General features: G+C 39.4%; 1 pseudogene; it reads right to left on the bottom strand.

The window, feature by feature from the left end:
* Positions 1 to 1,213: 1,213 nt before the first annotated feature.
* The window catches only part of LOC107295130, a 22,592-nt pseudogene continuing 16,661 nt past the window's right edge, over positions 1,214 to 7,144 (bottom strand).

Genomic DNA, 7,144 nt, shown 5'->3' with positions numbered 1-7,144 from the left:
CAGATGCAACTCCTCTTGAACAAACAGAACCAAAAGCGAGAAGTCCCATTTGGACACAAGAGCATTTTCAGATAAAGCAATCACTACTTTAGAAGAAAGCTGCCATGGAGGCCCAACTGCTGCTTTTGTCAGCTGTTCACCTAGGATGGCACAAGGATTAGGAAGAAATTCACAAATTATGCCAAAACATGCTCTTTATCTTCTCATGAAACAGATGAAGCAGAGGCAAGATTGACCTTGATTCTCAAAGCAATTCATATCTAAAACCTCACCAAGAGTAGTCCAGTATATTTGAAGGGGCAGCGATTCCTTACTGGGGGATTCAATAACAGCTTCTCCCTCATTGGTTTTAAAAAAATGTATGTCTATATTGTTCCCACTAGGAGCAGAAAAGGAGTCAAACTGGAGAGCATGATTAGCTCAATTTTATTAATTCCATTTCCATATCAAAACAAAAACAAAGTACTGTATCAATAAGAACAAGAGCATGAAATCCGTCAACCATAAAAATGGGGGTGGGGGGCACTGTTCAAATCTCTATAACCTAAGCAGTCGTTTTAGGTAGAAGCAACTTTAAAATGGGGAATTCAACACCAGTTTCTTACTTGGTGAAAATTTGGGAAAGAGGTGTTAAAAAGGGAACCTCTATACAGTTCCCATTAGGAGTGGGGGGGGGGGGAAGAGAAAATCCAACAGGAGAACATGGTTTATAGGCTTCTAGATTAGCTCAGATTCTTTCAATACAAAAAAAGAAAACAACAATCTATGAGAGGAAAAAGGGATACAATTTGTCAAGCAAAAAAGAAAAAAGGGAAAAATTGTTCAGACCATTTATAACATTATCTAAAAGCAGGTATTTCTCAACCTCAACAACTTTCAGAGGTGTGGACTTCAACTCCCAGAATTCCCCAGCATCATGCTGGCTGGGGAATTCTGAGAGCTGAAGCCCACACCTCTGAAAGTTGCTGAGGTTGAAAAACACTGATCTAAGCAGTCAAGATCTACAATAACTCTCCCAAAAAAGCAGAGGGGTGCAGAAGGAGATAAAGGGGGACCAGAAGAGTGGAGGGGGATGGGTGAGGGTAGCTTCAAGTTGGCAACTCCCTCATGTCCTTTCCGTGGAATGCTGGTCCACTGAAACAGGAAAAAACCCTTTAGATTGCCATTCCCTCATCCTCCCTGCTACTATCAGGTTTAGAAGACATGGCCTCACCCGGATCAGTGACCGGGGAACCATAGGAAGCAAGAGTGTTTTCTTTTTGTGGTTCATCAATGTTGATTGGCTCACGCACCACTGAAAATTTCTGGTCACCAAAGGCAGCACTCAGTTTGGCCTCAAAGAAACACTGTAGAACAATGATGGACTGGACATCTTCCTTATCCTAAAGAGGAAAAGAGGGGAAACACAGTAAGACATTTGGAATCCTGCCCAACTGATATCACCAGCCAAGCTCAGTGCAAGCAGAATATGCCACATGTTCCCAGATTTCATAAATACTCAAATATGTGACACTGCCAAATATTACATCAAGATCAGCAACTATGCCTGCTTCCAGAAATAACTGATACACCCCCTTGCAAATAGATGCAGTGATATATTTGATATTTTCTTTCAGGTTATATTCAACTGAATATTCAAAGTGGCCAACAGATAAAGATACATTACAAAATACAAAAAGGGATTTTAAAATGATTGGGAAGGAACTGGATCTTCTTTCCTTCTCTAAAGGACAGTATGTTTGGGGGAGGCGGGGTGTATGCAATTCTCAGGAGAGTGCATTATACTTACAAGTAAATGTGTGCCTAATTCATGGGCCAGTATTACTGCCCCTAAAAATTCACAAGGGCCTTACCTAACATCCAGACAAGTTCATAATATTAACAGGCTATCCTTCAGATAATTTCAACACACCTTAAATTATGTTTGGAAAACAACTGGCAGCCATACAAGCCTTTCAAAACAGGAATAATGCAATCCCATTATGATGCACTAAGTTACTTACTGCCTAGCTGTTCTACCTTGCACCATCTGAAGTTTCCAGACTCCTTTCAAGGAGAGCTGGTGTACAGCCTGCCAGTCTATCTCTATTTAATGTCACAATGTAAGACCTCTATCCCTGCTCTTCCTAGCAAAAGAAAACCTCACCTCAGTCAGCTTGTTAAACTGCCTGAACATCTTCCAAACATCATCTGCAAATTCATCAGGAGATGCATAGGGTGGTGACAGCTTCTGCTGTAGCTTTGCTCTAATCAAGGTCAAGTCAATTGTGTTTTGCCCCTCCTTAAAAATAAAGTAGAAAGGAAAACTTTATGGTTTTATGCTAAATTTTCTATCAAGAGGTATGTCAATCACATGCTATTTAGAAGCCCAACTTTTCTCACAAAATTTGTGAAGGTTGTACTGTAAATGTTTTTTAAAAACAAAAGCATTTTATTAAAAAAACTCTTAAAGACATTATTTTTAATAGACATTTCTAAAATATCCCCATATTGTTTATCTATATAAATAAAAATGTAAATGTTCGTTTGTTCAAAATCTTAAATCTCTGAAAGTTCTTCACAGATTGCTTTGAAATTTTGACACAATGTTGCATTCGAATACGCGCGTGTTTTTATATACCTACTATTATATAGATGTCAATCTCTATATCTGCACAGACAATGGAACAACAAAAAATATTGTATACCCACAAGCATTGTGAAATTAAACATATTACAAACATGTGCTTTCTCTTTTTTCTTTTCCATTTAACCAGACTGAGCCACAGCAACGCGTGGCCGGGTACAGCTAGTAGTATTATAAACTTTAACATTCATACAAAGCAACAGCATATATTTTAATTAGTTATGGGCTGACCAAAATGACAGAACTAATGAGTCAAAGCTTAAAGCACAGAATTACAGTATATTCCCTCATTAAGAACTGCTTGGACACAAAGGAAAAGAATTAACACTTGCCAAGCATCTGCTATTTTTTTTCAACTACATAAAATGTGCTACAATCCAGGGTATTTAAATATACCCTTCCAGCTCATAAAACTTAATGTGACAAACTCACTGGAGCATTGGAAAGCCGGTGAAGAGGTCTGCATGGTTCATAACAAAGTAGTTCAAGGAGAACTCGTTCACATCTCTGTAGAAGACAAGGTGCAAAACTAGATTACCAATGAATGGAGATCATTTGTTACATTACACACACCTTCCTTATAATCAGACATAATTGCCAGCTGAATTAAACAAACCAAAAGGATAAAAAAAAATCAAAACAAGCCTCCACCCTAACCTATTTTGAAAGACATGATTTGTTTGATTTTTACACTCTTTCTACCTAAGAGGCACTATAGTGAAACCTACAGATTTTTTTTCTTTTCACCTCCATGGCTTTTGTGTTAAACATAGTATATTATAATTAACATTTTAGCTAATAAATTATAAGCAATATATTGGCCAGTATTTAATCACAGAATTGTACACACCTCCCTTCTGTATGATGTACAAATCCTATGCTCACATTTGCTCCCTGGTGTTTAGAATAGTTTGGGGGTGGGGGCTCATGGCAGCATATTTAAGTCATTCTTGACTTCTGGCAATTTCCTGGACTGTCCCTGCAGTTCTTTTGGTAAGATTTTCAGAAACAGTTTGTACTGCAGGATCCAATCTGGGTCAGTCACCAGGATCAGAGGTTTTATCTTCCTAGCTTTCAGACTCATGCTGGAGCCCATGTTGAGGGAACTTTTCTCCAGCAGTGTGTGTGCTGTTCTGTGTGTGGTATTTATAGTGCTTGTTGTTAAGTGGCTGTTTAGATGTTGATTGGGGTGTGTTGATGGCTGGCTTTTAAGTCATTAGCTGTCATTTGCTTGTGCTGGTGGATGCCAAGATCTGAATTCCCGGCTTCCGGTTCCTGCAAGCAGTGCAATCAGCTGAGACAGTTGGAATGCCGAGCTCTTCAGCTGAGTTTCTTCCTGTTTGGGGACCCTAAATGGGCCAGAAGTCACCCCGGAGAGGTGGCAATGAAGGAAGGTAGTCCCAGGGACCTAGGAGAGACGGCGGTCTCCCCGATCGATCCAGGAGAAGCCTCCCAGAAACCAACGGGAGAAAGGCTAGCTAACTCCATTGTCTAGCCCAAGCTGCAAGCAACGGAAGTCAAAAAGCTCTACTTAAGCTGATTGTGAACAGTGCGTTTGAAGCTGGGTAAGAACTGATTTTCTCTATCCTACTTATTTTCCTGAAAAAGAGAACTCCCAAGAAGCAAAAATACCTCCGAGAGTGAAAAAGGGAGGGATTCCCCCCCCCTTTTGGCTATTGGAAGCAGCGAATCTAACTCTTTAAGGAGGAAAAAGACTAGAAAGAACTGAAAAATGATCCAACGCTGACACCTACTGGTGGGTGAGGACTATAAAATCTCTGCCTGTGGCCTTCAAAGTCTTAATAAACACAGCTGCTTAGATAAAGTGATATTTACAGAAAATGGATATTTTACAAGAGGAAATATATGATACGCTGCAATCCATTCAAAGGGCAATGATCTCAAACCACAAAGAAATACAAAATAACTTTGAAAGTATAAATCAACTTATCTCCAATTTAATTTCACTTCAAAAAAAACCTCAGGAGAACACAGCAGAGATGATTGAATATAAATCCGAGGAAAAAGATTTAAAGATGGACTTTCACAAAATAAAAGAGTATGATTTAATTCAAGTGGAAGAAAAGACAACTTACATTTCAACATCACAAAACAAATTTGAAGACAAGAGAAAGGATTCAACGAAGAGACAAAAAGTGACAAAAGAAGTGGTGAGAAAAGGAAGGAAAAAGATTCCTAATAAAAAGAAGGGGGCAAATGCTCATGACAGAGAAATTGATTTACTTTCTACATCTACAGTAACACCTACGATCATATGGGAAAACCTTTTGATCCAGCAAAGTACATTGATTAAGAAAAATTCTGGGCAAAGAAAAAAGATTAAGATGGAAACCAAGAAAATAGATGATGGGACATATCAGAGAGAATACTTTAAAAAGAAACATGTGTTTGAATATGGTTAAAGAAATAGAAAAAATTTGAAACACACCACTCTAAGAGGGATGGAATGTTTTAGATACTTAAATGTGACTGAATTCAAGAAAAGTATATATATATAAAAAAATGCTTTGAATCAGAGTTAAGGGATTAGATGACTAGACCTATTGAATAGAATGTCTAAAGATTAAATATATTCTTAACTATGATTAAAAAGAATAAGAAATTTGAGAAAATAAATACTATTAATCTAGGAGGGATATATATTCTAAGTAGTATGTTATTTCTTATCTTCCGTTACTCCTGCTTTCTTCTCTTCTTTTTTATTTTTTCTTTTTCGTTCTTCTTTTCCCCTTTCTTTTTACTCTTTTATTCATTACTTAAGAAACGTAAAAATGTGAGATGGCTTATATGGAAAAAATAGAATTAAGTCTGTCAATGTAAATGTAACTAAACGCTGAGAAAACCTTTACCAGTAAGAATATTTAGAATTTGGCAGGAGAAATAAACTAAAAAAAGGATTGTAACAGGATCGATGATAAGGCAATCCAAATGACTGAAAAGAAAAGTAATGTACTAATATGATTATTTTTTAGGAATATTGGAAAAAATATATACTAAATTGTCATTTATTAAAACAAGAATTGTATTAACGCAATGTTTGCAAAAAATTTGCAATGTTTGCTCTACCCTCCTTTGACAGCGACAATGAAGGAGAGAACGACCCGATGGTGAGTCAACAAATCCCGCCTTTTTCACTGGCCGCCAAATTTATAATCCCTAAGTCTGGGGCACAAATGGACTTAAACGTGCTAATTGATTCTGGATGCACCCGCTGCATAATTACTCTGCCGTTTGCCATGAAAATGGGCATACGGGCAAAACAGCTTTCCAAATCTGTGAGGTTTGAGCAAGCCGATGGCTCCCTGATGGGAGGGACTCTTGTCACACAATTAACCGAGCCCTTACGCCTAGAAATAGGTGCATACTGGGAGTTTATTCGCTTCCTGGTGGCTCCAAAAATGACTGAGGCAGTAATCCTAGGGCTAGCCTGGTTAGACAAATGGAAGCCGTTTATCTGATGGGAGAAAGGAATGAGGACTGTGAGACTACCTATAGGGCCTAATCCCCCCATTGATTCAACAGATGTTGCAGGGCACCTTAGGCCACCCAATGAGCGAGTGCACATGGCTGCCTCACCGCCGCCAGGCGAACCAGTCATCCCCAATGAATACCGGGACCTGGCGGAGGCATTTAGTGAAAAAGAATGTGATGCCCTACCCCCTCACAGACCCAATGACTGCTCCATCGAACTGGTGCCAGGAGCCAAACTCCCACGACCGAGAATGTATGCTATGTCTCCCCTCAAAATGGAGGAGATGCAGCGATACGTGAACAAAAACCTAGCGAGGGGGTTCATCGAACGGGCCAAATCTACCGTGGGAGCCCCTGTGTTGTTCAAAGAGAAAAAAGATAGGTCTCTTCGTCTCTGCGTAGACTATAAGGGTCTGAATGCTGTGAGTGTGGAAAATAAATACCCCCTCCCCCTCCTAAAGGACTTATTAACCCATCTGGCTAAGGGGAGTGTCTTCACTAAATTAGACCTGAGAGAGGCATATTACCGGGTGAGAATAAAAGAGGGCGACGAGTGGAAAACTGCCTTCAACTGTCCTATGGGGAGCTATCAGTTTAAAGTCATGCCATTTGGACTACAGGGGGCCCCAGCTGTATTCATGCAGTTGATTAATGAGGTCCTACATGATCACTTGTACAAAGGGGTTTTGGTGTATCTTGATGACATCCTGATATACAGCACGAATATGACTGATCACATAAAGCTGGTGAGAGAAATGTTAGAGAAACTATTGAATGCCAAGCTTTATGCCAAATTGTCGAAATGTGAATTTCACCAAACCCGATTAGACTATCTTGGCTACAGAATTTCCAACGAGGGTATTGAAATGGATCCAGCCAAGGTGAAAGCTATAATTGAATGGCAGCCCCCGAAGACTCGCAAACAGCTCCAGAGCTTTCTGGGTTTTGCCAACTTTTATCGTCAATTCATCCCCTCTTTTGCCGAGATTGCCCTACCCCTTACAGAACTACTCAAAACAGGCAAAG

The sequence above is a fragment of the Protobothrops mucrosquamatus genome, unplaced genomic scaffold, assembly GCF_001527695.2.
Source record: "Protobothrops mucrosquamatus isolate PMUCROS unplaced genomic scaffold, P.Mucros_1.0 scaffold2231, whole genome shotgun sequence".
NCBI lineage: Eukaryota > Metazoa > Chordata > Lepidosauria > Squamata > Viperidae > Protobothrops > Protobothrops mucrosquamatus.
This window is presented reverse-complemented; position numbering and strand designations above follow the sequence as displayed.